Source organism: Vombatus ursinus, unplaced genomic scaffold (assembly GCF_900497805.2).
Source record: "Vombatus ursinus unplaced genomic scaffold, bare-nosed wombat genome assembly UNPS02015255.1, whole genome shotgun sequence".
Classification (NCBI taxonomy): domain Eukaryota; kingdom Metazoa; phylum Chordata; class Mammalia; order Diprotodontia; family Vombatidae; genus Vombatus; species Vombatus ursinus.
Window position 1 is genome coordinate 24,469,737 of NW_020955033.1, and position 23,965 is coordinate 24,493,701.

The following is a 23,965-nucleotide window of genomic DNA, read 5'->3' on the forward strand; positions in this document are numbered from 1 at the left end:
CTCTTGGTCAATTTTCAGGAATATTAAAAGGCTAAAAATGAACAATCTATAATAAATACATAAAACCCTATGAAAACGAGGGGTAGTCTTTCTCCTTCTTCAGTTTCTCCCTATCTGCTGGCTCCTTTCCTCTTGCTTAGAAGCATACCATTGCCTCCTCATTCTTAAAAACCTTCACTTGTCCTTCCTATCCCCTCAAGCTATCAGACCAGAGTTTTCCTCCCTACCATAGACTCCTTTGAAAAAACCTTTCATGTTCAGTCTGCATTTATATACTGTCTGTTCGTATCTTAACCCCTTTGCCATTCAGTTTTCAGTTCTCAAATGAAACTACTCTCCAGGAAAATAAAACTCTTTTTAAAAAAATTACCCCCCCCATTTACATGTCAAAACAATTTTTAACATTCATTTTTTCTTTTTTAATTTTGAGCTCTAAATTTTCTCCCTCCCTCTTGCCTCTCCTCCTCCTCCTCCTCCCAGCCTCGACAGTGAGCAATCTAATAGTTATACATGTGCAATCTCGTAAAACCTATTTCCATGTTAGTCATTTTGTTCCATCAAACTCTTAAGTGGTCTTTTCTCAGTCCTCATCTTCTTGACCTCTGAGACTTTTGATACTGACTACTCCTTCTTTGAATTACATTAATGAAGGAGAAGCCTGCCATGGTAGGCTACAGTAATAGATCTTCGTACTTTATTTTCCTTTTGTTTATGTAGCGTCCTAGTTACTTTGCTGGCAGTGTTTGGAGCTGTCATGACCTGGTCTAAAAACAGATTCCTGGTCAAAGTATTGTTGGCTTAAATATATCTTGTTTGAATTGTAGGCCCTCCCCTACACTGGTAACTTATTATATGTCACGTAGCCGTTGAACATATTTATCAGCCAAACTTAAGGTGGAAACAGCAATTTTATTGTGATGTTATAATGGCCTTGCATCTAAGCACAAGCTTTTTCTGTACCTTTGACAGGGATGTGCCATATCTCTGGATGGGATGGGCAGGGGGATTAGGATCAAGTTGCCCAGACCACTCCAAGAGCTTGTCCCTAGAAGACTTACCCCAACTCCATTCAATTTTAAAAGCATTTATTAAGTACCTACCACGTACCAGGTGCTGGGCTAGGCATTGAGAATACAAAAACAAAGAGAAAAATTTCACCTGCCCTCAAGAAAATTAAAGGCTACTAGGAGAAAACAACATATGCTTATTTAAATAAATACAAGCTAAATACAAAATAATGAGACAGAGGAGAATGTTAACCAAGGAGAGCAGCTGGAAAAGTTGCTTGAAGGAAATGGCCATTAAACTTAGTCTTCAGTGGAGGTAGGGGATTCCAAGAGGGGGAAGTAAGAGGGGGAGCATTCCCAGCCTGGGAGATAGCTTATATAAAAAAACCTGAGTATCCTATAACAGCCCAATACTGTTTATGGGGGCTCAGAACTGGATCAGAAGTCCATCCTGCACCAAGCTGACCTCCTGTGTCCTCCAAATCCATTTGCCAGTATAATTCTTATTTTCATTGATTCCCTCTGGCAGGAGGATTTAAAGAAAATTCGGTGTTCTGATTGAGAAAATCCTGTAGTAGGTCTGCGCTTAGGAAGGTTCCCAGTTCCCCTTCTAGACCTCAAAGCACGCATATGGGACTGGCTGAAAAAAAGGTTGTTAATGGAGCCTGGAGCACTGGCTCCCTTCGTCCTGCGCCCATTGCTACTCTGAACTTCAGTCATCTGGGTCACCAAGCTTGGTGAGAAAGCCTTCTCTGATGGACACACACACACACACACACACACACACACACACACACACTGTGAGTTTTCCCAACACAGCTTCCAACAAAGAGTCAGGGTTGAATTCTTCATATCCAAATGCCACAAAATGTGCCTGTTCACTTGAAAACACGTTCAAAGAAAGGAGAAAGAAAAGAGGGCTCTGTCTTTCCCTTGGAATTAACAGTGAAATTTCATTTTATTGGTAGTCTTGAGAGGTCTTAGGGCTAGGTGTCTGTGAGTCCATTAGCATCCAGAAAATAATTCTTAAACTTCTCTGTGCTCATGAAGCCATTTCTGGGCTTTAAGAGGTCTTTAAGCATCTGCTTTGACAATTCCCTTGGACAATTCCCCAATTATGGCCAGACTTGAGTGAAAATAAATATGAAATAACAAAGTAATAACTCAAATACTTCTTCCACATGTTGGAAAGTCTTAGCATGCCACCATTGTCTCTTTCAGAGAGACAGAACTATGGTAGCATGGCTGTGACAGTGCTTTTTAAGGCATTGGGACTGGGGGGCATTCCCCCTCAATGGAGACATTTTCATATGATAGGATCCCTGTAAACCTAAATTACAAAATCACAGGCTGTGCTGAGAAGTATGCAGGCAATTCAGAAAATTCTCAGCTGGGAACACAGATTGCCAAATTCCTCTTACTGAAACTAATTGTGTACTAAAATGGGAGATGACCGTAGCTCTGTGGGCTGATGTGTTGTAGCTAAGCGGACACTCCTGGTCATCTCCCTCAAGATCCAAAGTAAGAAACTCCAGACCAATTTTTGACTTAGTCTTTGGCTCTGACCATTTGTCTTGTTAACAAATCTTGATGCCTTTTGCTTCCACAAGTCCAGAATATGACTCTCCTCCCTTATCTCTGTTCCAAGCATTGGTCAAGTCTTGTTTGAACTATTGCAACTTCCTGTTTCTGGGACTCCTGACCTTAAACATTGTAATGAGTTGACCTTAACTTTGCTTCCAAGTTCACAGGATTATACATGAAGAGTCGGAAGGGAGCTTAGAGGTCATCTATTCCAATCTCATTATTTTGTAGATGAATAAGTGAGTGAATGAATAAATGCAAAAGCATTTATTAAGTGCTTACTATGTGCGAACCATTGTGCTAAGTGTTGGAGATACAAATCCAAGAGAGACCATCTGCGGGGCAGGTGACCAGGGAAGCGTCAAGTCAGAAATCGTGAGTGGAGCCATACAATAGTTAGTTTCCAGAAGCAATAGTAATGTTGATCTGATCACAGGTGAAGAAACTGAGGAAGAGAAAAGTTGAATGACTAATGAAATCTAGCACCGGTACTAAGTGGTAAAAGTTGGATTTGAACGCACATTGTCTCAATCCAAATCCAGCATTCTTTCCACTGCAACATACTGTCTATTGTTTTTCCCTGAGCTTTTCCACCTTAAGGTCTTATAGAACACTCAATTTCACCCTAGATTAAATTCAATTCAGTTCAATTAAGGAAGTATTTGTTCAGCTCTGACTACTTGGCAGGCATTTTGTTAGGCAATCAGGATACAGAGACTAAAGGGAAAGCGTCCTGGCGTTTAAATCCTTTACATGCTTTGAATTCTGCTGGAGAGAAGCCTGAGTTTCCCTATATTGATTACCTCCAGGGGCCTGCTCTCAGGCATCAGAGATTGCATGCTGTTTGTCCTTGTTCTGGAAGAGGGTCATGACATCAGAGAGGTAATGCCATGACATGCAAGCGAATTGGATTTAAGGGAGGGAGGGCTGTGCAAAGTCACCAGCCTCACTTTCTCCTCTGCAGTCATCTGGGTCCAGTGGCCAGCTCTAGATCAGGATGACTGGAGATGGCCCAGGATGCAATGGGAGACGTTGGCCTTTTTTAAGCAAAAGTCTTTCCCAGTTCTCAATTTCTTACCTAGATGCCTGAGGAGAGAAGAGGGGATATTGGAATGTTTTTACACATTCATTACATTTATATGTTTTTTCTCCAATATGAGTTTTCTCATGAGGAGACTACTCTTTACCGGGGCAGGTTGGCACTTTATTTGCAATTTATGGTGTTAGAGTTGTCTGGAGCACTGAGAGTTTAAATGACTTACCCAAGGTCACTCAGCCAGTTGGAATCAAAGGTGAAACTCGAACCCAGGTCTTTGTGGCTCTGAGGTCAGCTCTCTTATCCACTACACTATGTAGTCTCTCATACTGTTTCACATACTGACAAATGCATCTTAATCTAATAATAACAATTTGAATAAAACTTAATTGATACTGATTTTAATTTATTATTTATTAATTTTAAATTGTTTTAATTCATTATTTATTAGTTTAATTGATTTGTTATTACCTTATCTACCTTTCCCAAAGTATCCTTCCCTATTCTGTTTTCCAGAGAGCCATCCTTTATTAAAAAAGAAAAAGAAAACAGTTCAAGAAAACTAGACAACATGTTGGAAAAAAAGTGACATTATATTCAGTGTTCCACATCCATAGTCCTCCATATCTATGGAGAAGCAGGGGTTGGTGACTTCTGATGTTTGAGAGTTGAGCTCGGTCTTTGTGATTTGACAGCATTCATTGAATCTTTGGGTTGTTCTGTGTCTTCTTGTTTCTTCTTGCTTCACTTTGTGAAGTTGTTTTGATATGTGATGTTGGCATGTCTTCCCATGATTCTCCATATTCAGCATATTTATAGTTTCTTCTGTGAATGTCAAAACAGTCCATACCACAACTTGTTTAGCTCCTCCCCAATCAAGGAGATCCATTTTATTTAGAGTTCTCTGGTTCTGCCAATGCTGGTATAAATGCTTTGGTATACATAGGCCTTTTTTTGTCATTAATGTTCTTGGGGGCATATGCCTGGATCAAAAGGTATATTTGTGTATATATGTATGTGTATATATATATATATATACACATACATATATATGCACACATATATACATACATATATTTATTATATGTAAGAGTATGTATAAATGTCTTGGGCACTATTTTTTAAAAATTATAATTCAAAATTATTTTCCAAAATGATTGGAACAAGGGATCCAATGAGCTAAGATGGGAGAGTAGCAAGAAGATGCATAGTTCCCCCTGAAAAAACTCTACCAACCATCTAGGAATTTCACCAAACCAAATTCTGATAGGAAAGTCCAAGAAGTCACAATGAGTCATTTTTCCAGGCCAGTTTGACTTAGAAAGATAGAGAGGTCTGTGGTCACTAGGGGCAGGATGTAACCATGGAGTACTAAGGTACTGGAGCTGATTATAGTGCCCAGGGACTGGAAGATGACAGAGGCCGTGCACCTGAGCAAGATGAGCTCCCAGACATATGTTAAGGAGCTTTGACCTTGTATAGGATGCAGGAACCGTTGCCAATTTTCAGCTTTGTTGCTTACTACCCAGGAGGTGAATTTCTGTTGATTGAAAAAAAGATTAATTAAGAAACTCCGCAATGATTGTTTTTCAATTCCCAGTTCCATTAGCAATGCATTAGTATCTTTCCATGTCTCTGACATTGGAACAGTGAAACAGTCTTTTTGTCAATTTGTTGGGTGTGAGGTTGTTTTGATTTTGATTTCTTTTATTGGTGATTTCTTATTATTTGTGATCGTATTTTCTCACATGGTTGTTGTTTGCTCATTTTAATTTTGTATATTGAGAAGTTTAAACAAATTATATAATCAAAATGACCCTTTTTATCTTTTGTAATAAACCCTATCCCTTGTTCAATTAAGAATTCGCTTGTTAGCCATAGCTGTGAAAGATCCCTGATCTTTACTCTTCTAATTTTAAAAATAGTAGCTAACATTTATATGGTACCTGCTATGTGCCAGACACTGTGCTAAGTGCTTTACAAATATTATTTCCCTTCATCCTCACAACAACCCTGGGAGGTAGGTATTATTATTTCCTCATTTTATAGGTGATAAAACTGAGGCAAACAGAGGTTAAGTGACTTGTCCAAGGTCACATAGCTATTAAGCGTTTGAAGCCAAATTTGCACTTAGATCTTCCTAACTCCTGGCCCAGTGCTTTATCCATTGTGTCACCTAATGATATGACCTTTAACATTCAGGTCACTTAACCATTTTGTACTTATTATGGTTCATAGTGTAAGATGTTGGTCCATTTTCCCAGCAATATAATAATGATACCTGGCAATCACATAATGCTCCAAAGTTTATAAAACACTTTACAAATATAGGGTGACAGGTTTTTCACTGTGCAAAATCTTGCACTAAATTAATTTGACTTTGCTGCTGAAAGATATGTATAATAAAAACAGGAATGCTTGCTACATGGGTGGAGAACTTGGCCGCCTTAGCTTCCCTTTTGCTCTGGTTCAAATCTAAACTAAGCCATAAAGGAACCTGGGAATACTTAAAACAGTTTAGACCCTAAATAAAGAGAGTTATCTGCAAGAGAAGCTTTGATCTTCCGCAAGAGGTTGAAAAGGAAAGACCTAAACTTAACCTGGAGCATCTGAGACTAAGTTTTGTTAACTTGATGTCATAGCTATGGCTAAAAGGCTGTTTTTGTTTTCGGTCTTTTCAGTCATGTCTAACTCTTCATGACCCCATTTGGAATTTTCTTGGCAAAGATACTGGAGTGGTTTGCCATTTCCTTCTCCAGCTCATTTTACAGATGAGGAAACTGAGGCAAACAAGGTTAAGTAACTTGCCCAGGGTCACCCAGCTAGTAAGTGTCTGATGAGTCTTCCTGATTCCGGGCTGGATGCTCTCTATCCACTGACCACCTAGCTGCCCCTTAAGGGCTGTTAGCCTACACTTATTAGGGAAAGTTTCTAGCCACTACACCTTAGCAGAATGGAGTTGAAATGGATTGGCTGGCTCTGAAGAGATAAGCCAGGAGAGTAATGAAGCAAACAGGGACAACTTGACCATTTCAGTGAAAGCAGTATGAGGATATCACAAGATGATGTTGGTTGTCATTCCATGTTGGAAGTGTAAGTTGTCTTGTATTCCCTATGCACGGATCTTTCATGCATTATTCTTATGCATACTCATCACACAGTCTATGTGCGTCAGAAACAGAATTTGAACCTAGGTCTTCCTGGGTTCTTTGCAGCAGCACAGGCTGGGCCATCTCCAGTCCTCCTGATCAATATCTGGCCACCGGACCCAGTGGGCTCTGGAGGAGAAAGTGAGGCTGGTGACTTTGCACGGCCCTCCCTCACTCAGATACAATTTAATTGCAAGTCATGTCATCATCTCCCTGATGTCATGGTCCTCTTCAAGAATGAAGGGCAAACAACAACCATTCATTTTCTCTACTGATGATGTCTATATATGTGGAAAAATACACCATAGGATTGGGGGGAATCTTCTCCTAAACATCTTACTCTCCTCTTTCATTAAATGTGTTTGTTTTCAATTAATGATCATTTATAACTGAATTGAGAAAAAGTATATACAATATTTGGGGCCAGTGAGCAACTTTTTTTGAGCAAATGTGGACCCACAGGGTACCTTGAATCTGGGGTAGCTATTCCAGGGGACTCATATGTGAGAGGGGCTGCCCCAAGTTACACAGTAACATTGTGAGGTAGGTAGTATAGGTGTTGTTATAACAGTTTTACAAATAAAAAAAAAAACTGAGTTCTGGAAGATTAAGTAACTTGCTTATTGTCATACAACCAATAAGTATCAGAGGCTAGATTTGAACTCAGGGCATCCCGGTTCCAAATCTAGTGGTTTATGACACTGCCACTTAAATGACTAAAATGTGGCATCCACAACTGAATATAATATAATAATAGCTAGAAGAGCTGAATATAATAATCCACATGTAGTCTAACTGGAGGAGAAATCTGAGTTCAAATCCTGCCTTTGTTGTGTACGTCCTGTGTTATCTTAGGCAACTGACTTAACTTTTTTAAGCCTCAGTTTGCTCATCTGTAAGATGAGATGACCTCTGTGGTCTTTTCTAGTTCCAGATTTATGATCCTATTATCCTATCACCTCTCTGGTCTTGGACACTATGCTCTCTTAATGGAGCCTAGATTTCATTAGCTTAATTGGTTGCTGATATAACTGCATAATATGCATTGCTAACTCTTGTTGAGCCTTCAGTCCATGAAAAAAACTTCAATATTCTTCAGGTGAATTAACCATGCTTAATTAGATTTTATTTTACTAGATTTGACCAATGTTCTACGTTGCTGTGATTTTTTTGGGGGGGAGTGGGGTCCTGTCATCAACACGCTCACCATCCCTTTGATCTTCGGGTCATCTGAAAATTTAGGAAGCGTGACATCTGTCCCTTTATTTCGGTCACTGATAAATATATTAAAGAGCCTAGGATCACACACAGATCCCTGAGCACTGAGCTCGAGTCTTCTTTGTGAGCTGACGTTGAACCACGGATGATTATTACTTGTCTTCATCTATTTAACCAGTTATGAACCATGAACTATGAATTTAGCTCACACCTCTCCACCTGGTCCACAAGATTCATATCAGAGACTTTGTCAAATGCTTTGCTAAAATGTGATGATGGGGATTTCCTAATGCAAGGGTGGGGAACCTTCGGCCTCGAGGCCACATGTGGCCTTCTAGGTCCTCAAGTATCGCCCTTTGACGGAATCCAAACTTTGTTGTGTGAAAGGGCCACACCTTGTTTTAAAAAAAAAAGAAAATGAAGTTTACAGAGTGGATCATAGGTTCAGAGCTGGAAAGAATCATGGAGGCCTTGAAGTCCAACCACATCTTGCAGATGAGGAAGCTGAAGACCGAAGTGGTTATGTGGCTTGTTTGAGGTCACAGAGCAGAGCCAGATCTTTGATATAACTATGCTGGTTTCTTGTGAATATTGCTTCTTTCTCTATATATTTATCAACCATCCTCTCGAGAACATTCTAGAACAAAAGTTCTTATCCTGGGATCTTTGAACTTATTTTAAAAATATTTTGAAAAATTTTGATAAATAAAAATATTTTGATAAATATTTTGATAAAAAGAGTTTCAGTGAAACTCTTTTCCTTTATAATACTATATATTTTGTTTCATACATTTACAAACACAGTTCTGAGAAGGGCTCCATAGGCTTTACCAGGGGTCCATGACATTTAAAAAGTTAAAAACCTATGTTCTAGAATTTTGCTAGGAATTAAAGTGAAGTTCCTTGGCCTATAGTTTGTAGACTCTCTCATTCTCTCTTTCTCTTTAATTGAGACAATTGCTTTTCCCCAATCCTACTTCATCTCTTTTATTCTCCATGATCTTTCAAAGATTACTGAAAATGACTCTGAAATCATGGCCACAAATTTATTCATACCAAAAAATATAATTCATCTGGGCCTGGTGACTTGAACTTATCAAAGACAGCTGGGAGATCTCTGACTCTGTCACTTTGGACAAGTCACGTAAACACTGAATGAGGTGGTTGTAATAGATGGCCTTGAAGGTCTCTTCTAGCTCTAAATTCATGGTCTTTTGATCTGCCTACTTGGGCAACAACTTTCTAGTAGCCATTTTTCTTCTTTATTTTTTCTATTGACCATTTTCCTTCTTTTTTCTCCTAATTTAAAGATCATTTTCCTTGATAGATAAAATGGAAGCAAAATTAGAGTTGAACAACTCTGCCCTTTCTCCATTGTTCATTATCATTATTCTAGCCCCACAGCATGAGCCAACATGTTGTCTTTAATCCTCTTTCCTCCCACCCAAGATTATTTAAAAAATGAACAAAAATTGTTTATTTTTGTCCTTCACTTTTCTTACCATTCCCAATCCCTAGCACATTTGCAGGCATATAATGTGTGTTTAATAAATTCTTGTTGATTTATTCTGATCTTCTCTCCTGACACTATTCCTCCTTATAACGTGCTTTCATTTTTTCCTGTTACCTTCCCTTGCTTTCATCTTCCTTATGTCTTTTAAAAATTGAAGTTGTTTGAGAAGTTCCCTGAATATCCACATTGGCATCTTTGGACAATTTCCATTTTCCTCACTCATTGGAATTGTTTTGTCTTCAGAATTTCATTCTTGAGACCTTTGCATTCCTTCTGGGCTGACCTCCCCATGAATTTTTACCATGATAAACCCATTTAACACATGCTTTCTTTGAACCCTCTGGAAATCTGTTCCCCTACAATCTAGATAGTCTGTTATACTAAGCCCATTTTTCTTTTTTTATCACAAATTCTCGGAGTTTTCATTTTCTTCCAAGGCTACCATCGTAATCTCGCCATCAACAAGTTCTTTGTCGGGGAGGATCAGAAGCAGAATACATGCTCCCTTCAATGATTCTGTTACCTTTTGAAGGATGAAATTATGGCTAAGTAAAGCCAAGGAACCATTAGCCATTCTGCATTATGCAGAGAGAGAGAGAGAGAGCTCAAACAGACATCCAGATTATTGATGTCCCCTGTCACTACTATATCATGCCTTTGTGCCTGTCTTGTGGTCTATTTCCCAGACTACTCATCTAATTCGTCTTTCTGGTAGTCTGTCAAATGCTCCAATGGCAACATTGCTTCTCTTTCTGCCTCCATCAATCTTTCCCCAAATGGTTTCCACCATGATTCCTTCTTGTGGTTATTGGATTTCTTCATATGACAATGTCTTCTTAATATGCAATACTACTCAATCCTCTTTCTCCTTACTTATTCTGTCTGTTTTGAATAAGGTATAGCAGGGTTTGTTTGTTTGTTTGTTTTACCTCAGGTCCATGAACTTGTATTTTTAAAAATAAAATTTGACAATTGTATTTCAATATAATTCATTTCCTTTGTAATCCTTTGTATTTCATTTTGTGCATTTAAACCCATTATTCTGAGAAGTAATTGATAGGCTTTACTAGACTGCCAAAAGGCATTTATGGCATAAGAAAGCTTAGGTGCTCCTGCCTTATAGAGCCACAGTTCAGTCCTGGGTCTGACTCCACCAAGTCTCTTCTTTCTCTTCTTTTTAGTGTTAAATTTATTATATGTTTATTTTTTCCATTCAATTTTATTTTATTTTCAGTTTCAGATTCTTTCCCTCCCCCTCTCCTTCCCCAACTCATTGAGAAGGCAAGAAATACAAAAACCCATTACAAATATGATGACCCCACTAAGTGTCAATGATAGCTATGAGGGCAAATTTAGTTCCTTGCATTAAAATCTCTACTTTATCTTGCTTATTACTCATCATTTGGTCTGGCTTTTATTATCGGCTACTTTTAAAAATTTTTTTAAACTCCTAATTATTTGGGTGTCTCTTGGTACTCTTTCTCCTACGTTGTAGCTACTCTCCACAAGTTGTTGTTTTTTTTTAACCTTGGTGGCTATATATAGGTAATTTCCTTCTTCCTTTTCAATCCAAAGAAGCCCTTTTGATTATATAAGATTTTTCAAAAGTGTTTGTGTAAGTTTAAGCTTTAAGAACTCACAAACTGGGACACCCTAGTAGGTAATCAAATACCTTTTTTGTTAACTTTTGTTAGGTATACTCTTCTCCTGTCCAGAAGTTTACACTAGTGGAGACCTCATTGGGTACTGATATAGTCCATTCCATCCTTAGACGACTCTAGCCATTAGGAAGTCCTTCTTAGACTGAGCTTCAATCTACTTTTTTTTTGTGACTTCTATCCTTTGTTCTGCATTCTGGAGACGAGCATGATAACCCTTCAAATATTAGAAAAAAGCCACCATGTGCCCTCTTAAGACTTCTCTCCTTCAGGTAAAACTCTTCCGATTCTTCCAGAGAGACAGCATGGTGAAGGCAAAAGAATGCGGATACAAAATAAGAAGACAAGCTTAAGTCTGAATGCTACCGCTTAGTAGTTATATGAGACTGAGCAGGTAATTAACCTCTTAAGCTCAGGTGCATTATCTGTAAAACAGGAATAATAATATGTACACTATTTACCTCATGATTATTGAGCTTTTTTCAATTCAACAAACAATTATTAACCAACTAATATATGTATGGAATTTTGCTAGGATACGAAGATAAGGAAACAAAGTACACCCATGGACCTTATTTACCAGCAGGTAAATTATAAGACATACTCAAATAAGGTAGCCTGGTCAAGTGGACTGAACTTTAGATTTGTCATCAGAAGTACCGAGTTCAAATCCGAGCTCTGCTCCCGCGTAGCTTGTGACCCTGACAAAGTCCTTTATGCTCTTTGAGCCCGTTTCCTCACGTACAAAATAAGAATATTTGCACTGACTATCTCACGGGACTGTTGTGAGGATCATAAAAAAAAATATTTTGTCAACCATCAAGTGCTATGTAAATCTCATGGGGTTGTTATTGTAGGAAAATTCCTTAGTAAATGGTAAAGGGCTGGGTCACCTGGCACATTTGTGAAATATTATTGCTGTTTTTCAACAACTCCTCATATGCTCCTCATACTTGTGAGTCTACTCACTCTCCTAGTCATCCTCTTTGACATGTGTTCCAGCTTTTCAACATCCTTTCTAAAACGTGATGCCCCAAACTGAGCACCAAATTTGCTCTGGACATTGTATTTCCCTTTGTTGTTCAGTTGTTTCAGTCGTGTCTGACTGTTCCTGACCTCATTTGGGGTTTACTTGGCAAAGATACTGGAGTGGTTTGCCATTTCCTTCTCCAGCTGTTTTGACAGGTGAGGAAACTGAAGCAAGCAGGGTTAAATGACTCGCCAATATCTGAGGTGAGATTTGAATTCAGGTCTTCCTGATTCCAGGCTTGGCATTCTTTCTACTGCACAACCTAGCTGTCCCATATTTCCCTTTTTTTAAAATTTTTTAAAAATTTAAATTTTTTTTTTATTTTTAGGCAATTGGGGTTAAGTGACTTGCCCAGGGTCACACAGCTAGTAAGTGTCAAGTGTTTGGTCTGAGGCTGGATTTGAACTCAGGTCCTCCTGACTTCAGGGCTGATGGTCTATCTACTGCGCCACCTAACTGTCCCCCATATTTCCCCTAATGCAGTCTAAAATAACAGTTTTGCTTTGTTTTGCCTTCCAAGTCATATTGTTGGATAACATTACACTTAAAATATCTCAATGCCTTTCCCCCCACAATAAACACCATTCCTGCAATGTCTCTTAGACATCTCCTCCTGAATATCCTCTTGATATCTCCAACTGTGTCCCCAAAATCCTACTCTAATATGTTATGGTGGAGAGCTGTATCTCCAAAGACTACACCAGCAGAAAGTAAACTTGGGTCAGGAAAGGTATGAAGCATGGCTCTAGTGACAGACCAACTCTGTTTTCCAAGGACCAGCTTAGTTAAATACAGAGAGACTTGTGACCAGTAAGCATTACAACTTAGTGATAAATTCTTTGGCCATGGCAACCCATGAAATCAAAATCCAAAATGGCCTTTGAATGGATCTTTACACTACAGTAGTGAGGGTGGCACTGTGGCAGAAATGGGGGCTGAGGTTGCTAAGAAATACATCAATTTTAGACCTTCTATAAACTTGAACTCAGCTGTTGTTATTCTAAGTCTGAGGTCCTTGTACAATAATCAGTGAGTGTACATACTACTGGAAGGCTTGAATTGTTGCAATAAAGAAAAACAAGAAAGAAGGAAATTGTTGCTAAATGGAAGGATGGTTCCCAAATACTACCTGGAGAGGCAAAGAAAGGAATGGGCAGCCTGGTTTTATTGCATTCCCAAAGGCAACAAGAAGCATTATTTAATGTTACATTAGTCTATCTCTTATTGTGATGCTCACAATGAATGTTTGTAAATAGACCACCATGAAAATAACTGTAGCTAAGTCACCAACATTGGTTGTAGATGATGAAAAAGTAGAGAATTTCTATAAAGAACTTAAGAAGACTGGCATCTAGTTACTATCTGTGTGACCTTCTGGCCCAAAGAGAGAAAGCCCTAGAAATCCATCCAATAGCAAACAACATGATTATCATGCTAGTTTAGAGGGATTTACTTAGGGATAAGTAAATGAAAAGTATTTATTAAGCACTTATTATATACCAAGCATTGTTTTAAGTGAAACTGTCTCTTCTCTCAAGGAGCTTACATTCTAATAGGGGCAGATAACACATATATGGAAAAATGGTTGGAGTAGGAGTAAGGGGGTATTCAGTTTTTGAAAATTACTGGGATAGTGAGTAGAATAATAATAATAATAGCTAACATTTATACAGCACTTACTATGTACAGTCTCTATGGTAAGAACTTTACAATTAGTATTTCATTTGATTATTTGAAATGAAAATGATTTCATTTCATTATCTCACAACAACCATGGGAGATAAGTACTATTTTTACCCCCATTTTACAGATAAGGAAATGTAGGCAAATGGAGGTCAAATGACTTGTGCAGAGTCACAAGGTGGTAAGTGTCTGGGGCTGGATTTGAATTCAGGTTTTCCTGATTTCAGACTCAATGCTCTATGCACTGTACCACCTAGTTGTCTCAGACCCAAAGATTAGCCCAACTTTTCCTATAGTAATAGCAGCATTGATTTGACTGTGGTTCTAAAACTGGAAAGTGTGGGGCAGAGAATGTGTATGCATCTTCCAGGCAGCTATAGAGAAAATGATGTCCAGTGAGTAAAGCGAAGCATTGCTGGGGCCTGTCTGAAATAGTGGGTCATGTAATCAGGACAACAGGGCCGCAGAGTAGAAGTTTCAGAGCTGAAAGGCTTTTCTCATTGCAAGGAAACTTGTCCCAAAGGCAAAAGAACTGATGAGAAGATAGTGGGTGAGCACTCTCTGTCCCTTTTTTTTTTGTCCTTCATATTTTATTGGATTTGTATTTTTTGCATGTGTGGGTTGCATTGGGAAAACACAGAGTGTTAAAAAGATAGTTTAAAAATTAGCACAAAAGGAGATTTTCTTGTGCTCCCCCAGAGAATCTTCTAGCTAATCACTTTTTATGTCTATTGCATGTACTTTCCCAAGTTTAGAAACCCTGAGGTGGGTTTGACGCTCCTCTAGCAACGTGAAGCTTTGGTATGATTTGACATTTATCACAAACTCATGTGCCAGAATCCTCAGCTGCCTTCTATCCTGGGACCATGCTGGGGAAATAGTCAGTGATGCAATAAGGAATGGAGTTACCAAAATGTGGTCTGAGTTTTGGGAAATATGTTCTTACTGAAGGAGCCAGGGAAAGAAATGAATAGAGGGTCAGCTGTGTAGCAAGGCATTCTCAAATCTCATGACACATTTTAGGACTCAGTTTCCCTATCTGAAAAAAACACAGTAACATTTTCCTGGTGAGTATAGTTTGTGAGTGTGTGTGTTCTCACAAATACACGTGGGTGTGATTTAACTTACAAAACTGTACCCTCATAAGCTATTATGTATTCTTTAAAGGCATAGGATTGGAAGCTATAGGATCAAAGTACAATGAGCCAGGGAGACTGAGTGCTACCCTAATTGTAAGGAAAGTGTTTTATTAACTCAAAAACATTATAGGTGTGAATTGTTGTTGTCATCATAATGTGTAGCAACAACCACTGAGCCCAGGGGCAGGGGAGTTCTCTCTCATACTAAGGGCCCCAGCTCTGGGTTCACACAGCCTGCCCTGGCTGACTCCTAAAGAGAGGAATCAGGCTCTTTCCTGGGGCTTCTTGCTCATTATGTCCCTACTCTAGGGAAAACCACTTAAAGATTAGGTTTATCACATGTCTGGGGTCTCCCCCAAAGAGACTTTCAAGGCCCGTTATACAAAACTATTCAATTTACAATGTATATAGCTATTATTTTCCTCCACACTAGGAAAATGTTTGACCCACAAAACACTCAGAAGTATACACTGAAAAAGACTGAAAACATGGAATAATAAGGCAGAACTTCTATTATACTTTCCTAGGAGTTTGGTACTTAAAACATGAAAACACGAAACAAATATCTTGTGGGATTGCTGACCAGCTATTCGCCTTCACCTCAACTCCATACTTTCTGAGCAATGACCTCAAAGTCCGTGTCTTTTGGCAAGATGATGCATGGTTTGGGCTCATTATCCTGTCAGGGATCATTTTTTTCTGAGAAGGGTGTCATTGCAGAAACCCCTTCCTGCTGCTGGTCAGCTGTGACTGAGGAACACAGGAACTCCCTGACTCCCATGGTACCCATTCCCCAAAAGCTCTCTCAATCTCTCTCTCTCTCTCTCTCTCTCTCTCTCTCTCTCTCTCTCTCTCTCTCTGTACTCAGCCAATCAATATTGTTGTTATTCAGTCATTTCAACCCAACTCTTCATGACCCCATCTGAGGTTTTCTTGGCCAAGCATTTATTATATACACCCCTACTGATGTACCGGGCACTGCATTAAGTGCTGGGGATACAAAAAGAAGCAAAAGACCGTCTCAGCTCTTAAGAAGCTCCCAGTTCAATGGGAGAGAAAACATGCGAACAATTATGTGCAAAGGTTCCTGACTAGCTCTGCATCACCACTACCTACTTGCTTTTTAATGCCAGGCCTCTGACCGTGACCACCCTCTCCTATGTTAGGAATGATCTCCTAACAATGAATACTTACCATCTTTTCTCTTGCTTTTCCTCATTGACCTCTCTTCCTTTGAAGTTATGCAGTGAAACAGATCAATAGAGTTGAAGTCAAAGGACCTGAGTTCAAATCCTACCTTTGGCACTTAGAGACTTTTGGCAAGTCATTTAACCCCTCTGGATCTACTTCCTCATCTGTAAAATGAAGGGTTTGGACTAGATGGCCTCTGGAATCCCTTCTAATTCTAACTCTATGAGCTATGATCCCAAGTCCTCATCTCTTTCAGATTTTCCTACTCTTTTTGAGGGCACTACTGCCCTCCCAGGGGTAGCTAAGTGTGCAGTGGATGCAATACCAGGTCTAGATTCAGGAAGACCTGAGTTCAAATATCCAGCCTCAGACATTACTAGCTGTGTGACCATGGGCAAGTCACTTTACCCTGTTTGCCTCAGTTTCCTCATCTGTAAAATGAGCTGGAGAAGGAAATGGCAAACCACTCAGGTATCTCTGCCAAGAAAACCCCAAATGGGGTCACAAAATGTCCGATAGGACTTAAAAAATGACTGGACAACAACTACCCTCCCAATCCCCCAGGCACATACCTTTGGGGCATCCTTGACTCTTCAGCTTCTCCTTTCCTCTGTATCTAATCAACGACTCCATCCTATTGAGTCACCCACCAGCATATCTCCTGCATCCACTTCATCACCCAACTGCAAACCTTGTTCAGATCCTCATCCCTTGTTGGTTGGACTATGGTAACAGGCTCCTGATTTTGTCTCACTTCCTCCAAACTCTCACCTTTCAAAGCCAGTTTATATCTAGCTGACAAAATTTTCTTCTTAAGGAATGGGTCTGACCATGTCACATAGCTGCTCAAAAATCTTTGCTGGTTTCCTAATTTTAGGGTGAAATAGAGGCTCTTGAACCTAGCATTCAGTGCCCTCTAGGCCCTGACTCCCATCTACTTTTCTAGCCTTATTTTGCATTACAAATCATACATCAGGTAGACTTCCTTCCAACCAAACTGAACAACTCTCTATTTCCTAAAAGTGATATCTTATCTCCTGTTCCCTTGTCATTATACAAGCCTCTATCCCTCAAGCCTAGAATAGACTCCTGCATTTCACAATCTTCATCTTCAAGTGCAGCTGAAGCATCATCTCCTCTATGAAGCTGTCCTCCATACCCCTAGTTACTAGTGCTTTTATCCTCCTCAAATTACCTTGACTCATACTTAAATGAATTAAATGAGTACCTGTTGCTCTTCCTTCCTATCCCTTCAGTAGAATATAAGCTCCTTGAGGGCAGATCTTATTTTATTTCCTTCTTTATACCCTCAGTGCCTAGTATAGCGCATTGCACATAGCAGATGCTTAGGAAATATTTGTTGAACTTGAATCAAAGAAAGAACTTCCAAACAATAGCAGCTATATGAAAATGGAATGAGTCACCTTGAGAGGTAATGGCTTACCAGTCAGTAGAGGTGTTCAAGGGCTAAACTAGCCCTTGGAGAAATTATAGAAAGGATTCACACATTGTCAGGGAATGACTGTCCTCTAAAACCTATTCTAATAGGCTATTAGAATTATTAATAACATATAAAAATAATATAATATGTAACATATAACATATTACTATAATATATAACATTTTAAGCCTTACAAAGCACTTTCCCCATAACAGTTTTTTTTTTTTTTGGCTAGGCAATGGGGTTAAGTGACTTGCCCAGGTCACACAGCTAGTGAGTGTTATGTGTCTGAGGCTAGATTTGAGCTCAGGGCCTCCTGAGTCCAAGGCTGGAGTTTATCCCATAACAGTCTTGAGGCATAGTGATCATTATCCCCATTTTATAGATGAAAAAATTGAGACTTAGAGGTGGTAAGGAACTTGACAAAAAATTCCACAGCTTATAAGATTTGAAGCTGAGATTGAAATACAGATATTCTCTGATTCTATGATATGGAGGAGAGAATTAGACTGATTGTTACACATTAATATGATGAACTTGGATTCTTTCCCACTAGCTTCCTTCCCAATGCTTAGCATATTGTCTGGCACACAGTAGGCCCTTAATAAATGCTTATTACCTGACTGATTGAGAAGCTGAAGTGTTGTGTAAATTATCATCTTGCTATTATTTAAGTTCTATAGGGTTTTTTTGTTTTGTTTTGTTTTGTTTTGCAGAGAGGATTGGTAGTTATCAGTGTAGAGAAATCCCCACATGGAAACTTCCTTCATTAATGCAAGTCAGAAACTCATTTGAAATTTATGTGAAACTTGATAAGTTAGAGGTAATGAGAGGTTGAATGACTTTCCATGAGTTGACTAGTGGTGCAGTAGATGGAGGACTGGGCCTAAAGTCAGGAAAACCTCAGTTCAAATCCATCCTTGGACACTTACAATCTTTGTAACCCTGGGCAAGTCACTTAACCTCTATTTATCTCAGTTTCTTCAACTAAGTATAACTTAGAGTTTGGAGGCAGGGAGACAAAATTAGGAGCTTGTTACCATAGTCCAAGCAAGAAATGATGAGGATCTGAGCAAGGTTGGTGGCAGTTGGGTGACTGAATGGGATGCAAGAGATAAGCTGGTGGGGGACTCAATAGGATTTGATTCTTGATTAGACAAAGAATCTGAGCGGCTGAAGAGTCAAGGATGCCCCAAAGGTATGCGCCTGGGGGTTTGGGAGGGTAGTAAAAGAGGGATAATAATAGGATCTACCTCCCAGGGTTAATATTTGTGAAAAGCACTTGGTACAATACCTGGCACACAGTAAATGCTGTGTAAATGTTTGCCCAGGGTCATGCAGCTAGTAAGTGTCTGAGGTCACATTTGAACTCAGGTCTTTCTGACTCCAGGCCCAGTGCTCTGTCCACTGCACCACCTAGCTGTGTGACCCTGGGCAAATCATTTAACCCTGGTTGCCTCAGTTTCCTCATCTGTAAAATGAACTGGAGAAGGAAAAGGCAAACCACTCCAGTATCTTTGCCAAGAAAACCCTAAATAAGGTCACAAAGAGTTGGACATGACTGAAACCACTGAACAACATACAAATGTTTATTGTCTTCTCCCTTCTCTCCCCTTCCCACCACACAACTGGTCACACAACCAGTAGATGTCAGAATGGAGGCCAATCCAACTAATTCTGTTTCTGCTGTAATTCTAGCTCTCTCTGTAGGAAGAGAGTCATTTCTGATTCGCTTGAAGTGAATCATAACTCTGAGCAGTCAGAAAAGAACACTGATTTAATTAGCTTTATTTCCAGTACATTTTCTGCAGGGGAAGGCATGCTAATAAAAATATTAGCTTGGGCTTGTCAGTTTTTCGTTTTTCTTGATAAAGCTGTGGAAATCTCCTACATGCAGAACATCACTAACTTGTAGTACATCAAGGAAAAAAGATTTCATCTGCATGAGTGCTCTGTTCACTGATAGAGAGTGCTACCCTTCTTTAACTTAGCGCTTGGCCTTCGAGAGTTGCTACACCTGAAAAATTCATCCTTCTGTAGCTACCTTGATGCTCTCTGACCCCAGCTAGGCTGGTCTTCAGAGCACAGATACAGTGTTGTCAGACATGTTCTCCAAAACTGTTCAGTTGTGTCTGACTCTTCATGACCCCATTTGGGGTTTTCTTGGCAAAGATACTGGAGTGGTTTGTCATTTCCTTCTCCAGCTCCTTTTACAGATGAGGAACTGAAGCAAATAGGGGTTAAGTGACTTGCCCAGTGCCACACAGCTATTAAATGTCTGAGGCCAGATTTGAACTCAGGAAGATGAGTCTTCCTGATTCTAAGCCCAGTGCTCCATCCACTTGCAACATCTAGCTGAACCTTCTAGTTTATAAGAGGCTCTAAGTTCCAGAGCCTATGCTCTAGTTATATAGTGGGGAATTTGTAGCCGGATGACCTGGGTTTGAATCCTGCTTCTGTATGACCACAAGCATGTTACTTATCTTCCCTGGGCTTCACTTTCCTCATTTGTAAAATGTGGGAGTTAAATCCAGACAAATCATCAGCATTTCTTTATATTACTAACAAAGCCCAACAGCGAGAGACAGAAAGAGAAATTCCATTTAAAGTTACTGTAGACATTATAAAATATTTGGGAGTCTACCTGCCAAAACAAACTCAGGAACTATATGAACACAATTACAAAACACTTTTCACACAAATAAAATCAGATCTAAATAATTGGAAAAATATCAGTTGCTCATCTGTAGGCTGAACCAATATAAAATGTGGGGGTTAGGCTAGATGATTTCTGAGGTTCCTTCCAGCTTGAGAGCTTTGAACCTTTGAAATGGCAAGGTCACTTCCATACTACAAGGCGCTAGAGTGGGTCAAGGTGGAGAACTGCCTTGAAGTATTGGAGCTGGGTCACCAGTTCCCTGTAAGTCATTCTTAATCAATAATATCATACATTTTAATAGGACATTATTATTTATAATTTGCTTTTGTAGCATAGTCCAGTAAGAACCGGTTTATCTAGCATCCAATTCAATCAATCACACATCTGGGACCACCTCTAGTCATCCTGATCTATGTCTTGCTACTGGGCTCAGACGGCTCTGGAGGAGAAAGTGAGGCTGGTGACTTTGTACAGCCCTGCCTCATTTAAATCCAATTCACCTGCAAGTCAAGGCATCACCTCCCTGATATCACAGCTCTTTTCAAGAATGAAGGACAAACAATTATGGTTTATTCAGCACCACATTCAATCAATCAACATGAATATATTAATGAAGCACCTACTATGTGCTTCATTGTGCTGGATGCTGGGGTACAAAGATAAGAATGAGACAGTCTGATCTCAAGGAAATTATATGTTATCAGGGGAAGTAATATAATATGCCTTGCACATAGGAAGTGCTTAAAACATGCCTTTTAATTCATTCATTCATATAAATAAATACATGGAATACACAAAGTAAATACATGATATTTTTTGGTGGGCAGAGGCACAAGGAGCTAGGAGTAGCAGGGAAGGCTTGAGCTGAGTTTTGAAGGAAGCTAGAGATTTTAAGAGGTTGGGTGCATTTCTGGTATGGGGACCCTACCACCATAGCAAGGCATGAAGAGCAGTAAGGAGAATTGTAGAATGTGCAAAACGAAGTAATATGTAATAAACCTAGAAAGGTAGGCTGAAGTTAGCTTATGAAGGGCTTTAAATGCTAAATAGAGGAGTTTGCAAACCAACCTTTGTTCTGCTCCTGGCATTTTTCCTGGAGTTGTTGGACAGCAAACACCACATTGACCGTTCCTAGGACCTTTCTAAAGCTACACTGGTTCTCAGATAGATGATCATCTTCAGGTGAAGGACCAACCTATTAAGGAGGACTCTGGCAAGAATCTTGCCAGCAATGACTAAGAGATTGTGATTGTCACAGGACAATCTATTTCCTTTACCTTTATAGAGATGGACAACGGTGGCATCCTTGAACTCCTGAGGGGATAACCTTCTCTTACTATACATCCCGGAAGCTTTTGTATGAGCAATGGACCCCCCCCCGCCCCCAACACACACACTTTATAAATCTCAGTTGGAATAGAATTTATTTCCCTAAAGGCAATAGGGACCCATAGAGGTTTTAAGCAGGAGTCTGACATAGTCAGAGCACTGCTTTTAGAAAATTGTATGTGGAGGATGAATTGGAGAGGAGATGAATTGGAGATTCAGAGTCCAAATGGAGACTATCACAAAAACCTAGGCCAGAGGCAAAGTGGAACTGAACCAGAGTGGTGCCTGTGGAAATGGGGATAAGGAGACCAATATGAAAGATGTTATAGAGGTAGAATTGTCAAAACTCAGCAATTGATTAAATATGGCAGGGTGAATAAAGAGTTTGAGGATGGCTCTGAAGTGGAGAACCTAGGCAATTAGAAGAATGGTGGTGCCTTCTAGAGAAACAGGAAAGTTTTTAAGAAGGGTGAGATTTTGGGAAAAGATTATGATGTGTTTGAGTTTGTATGTTGAGTTTGAGATGCCCACAAGATATCTGCTTAGAAATATCTAATATTCGGGGCAGCAAGGTGGCACGGTGGATAGAGCACTGGCCCTGAAGTCAGGAGGACCTGAGTTCAAATTCGGCCTCAGACCAAACACTTGATACTTACTAGCTGTGTGACCCTGGGCAAGTCACTTAACCCCAATTGCCTAAAAAAATATCTAATATTGAATTATTGTTACAGAGAATGTAACTCAGGAGAAAAACTAGGCCTAAACAAGGGGCTGGGTACTCCATCTGTAAGCACAACTAAATTCACAGAGAGGCAGACAGACACACAAACACACACACACAGACACACAGATAGATACAAAGGCACACATACACATAGACACACAGATAGACTCATAGACACACACGCGCAGAGAAAGAGACAGATACACAGATAATCAGAGACAGAAAGACAGAAAAATGGAGACTGAGAGAGTCAGAGACAGACAGGCAGAGTCACTCACAGGGCTGAGGTTCAGGCCTTGGAATGCACTCGTGATTTGGGCTATATGATCCAGGAAAAGAGTCAAAGAAGAAGAGTCCAAACAGGCAGGCGGAGAACAAAAGGAAAGAAGAGAAAACCCAGAGAGAAGAGAATATCTTCAAGGAACTTACATTCTCCTAGATGGCACTTCTCAACTTTGAACTTGTTTTTTAAAAAAAATTTTTTTTTGATAACTGGATTTTGATATAATTGGGTTCCTTTTTGTAAATTTCATTTTATGTCTTTAAAAACATTATTCTGAGGTCCATCAGCTTTGCCAGATGGCCAAAGGGATTCACCACACAAAGGTTAGGAACGTCTGTCCTAGAGGATGCAACGTGTAATAAGAGAGTAAAAATATAATATTTAAGATAACACAAGGTATGAGTAAATATGAGACAAAAAGCTACTTGAGTGAGTTGCCCCTCATTGGAGGCTGGTCTTTGAACGGTCTCAAGTCATTGTTGGGCATGTTGTAGTGGGAATTCTTTATCAGAAATAGGCTGGACTCAGAAGCTGCTAAAATTCCTTCCAACTCAAAAGTTTTCTCATTCTGTGATTCTACGATAATTTGAAGAGGAAGAAGACATTGACAACTCGGGATCAAGAGAGGCTTCTCTGCCTTTTATTATATGATGACAATTGACGGTCATGATGAAATTGAAATCTTGCCTGCTGAATCATTAAAGAAAGATGAAAGTACATTCAGTATAATACCTATACTTTACTATTACCTGATTCTTAAAAAAAACGGTGATTCACATGCATGGTAGAGGGTGGTGAGTTGGAAAGGAATCTGAGGCTTAGGTGTTTGGAGATCTGCAGTCTACTTCCTGCCCCATTTTTAACTAGCTGTGTGACAGTGACAGTTTATGTTTTATGTTTCTTCTACTTCTCTGAGCTCTATTTTCCCCACTTGTAAAATGAGAATGATTCTAAGAATCTCTGATGCCAAGACCTTCTGATTCACTTTCTAGCCCAAGCTTGCTGGGTGCCATAGTTTGTCCCTCTAGCTCGTTTCCCATCTTAGCAATGAGCCTGTGATGGGCTCTTCTGAGGCTTTCCCAGAAATGCTCTGTGGAGCCACAGCACCCCTGATAGTCCCTCCTCTGAAATGCTCGCGGGCTGCGATGTCGGACATGATGCCATTGTTGGACCACAAACAATATGTGTCCCCAAGGCAAGTAAAAGTTCCCACGCTTCGTGCTCCAAAGATGCTTGGCTGGCGAGCCCTGCTTTCCCCATTAGTCCTGGGTTTCTTGTTTCTTTTTCCTCTCTCTTTGTTATGTCATCTATTCATGACTGG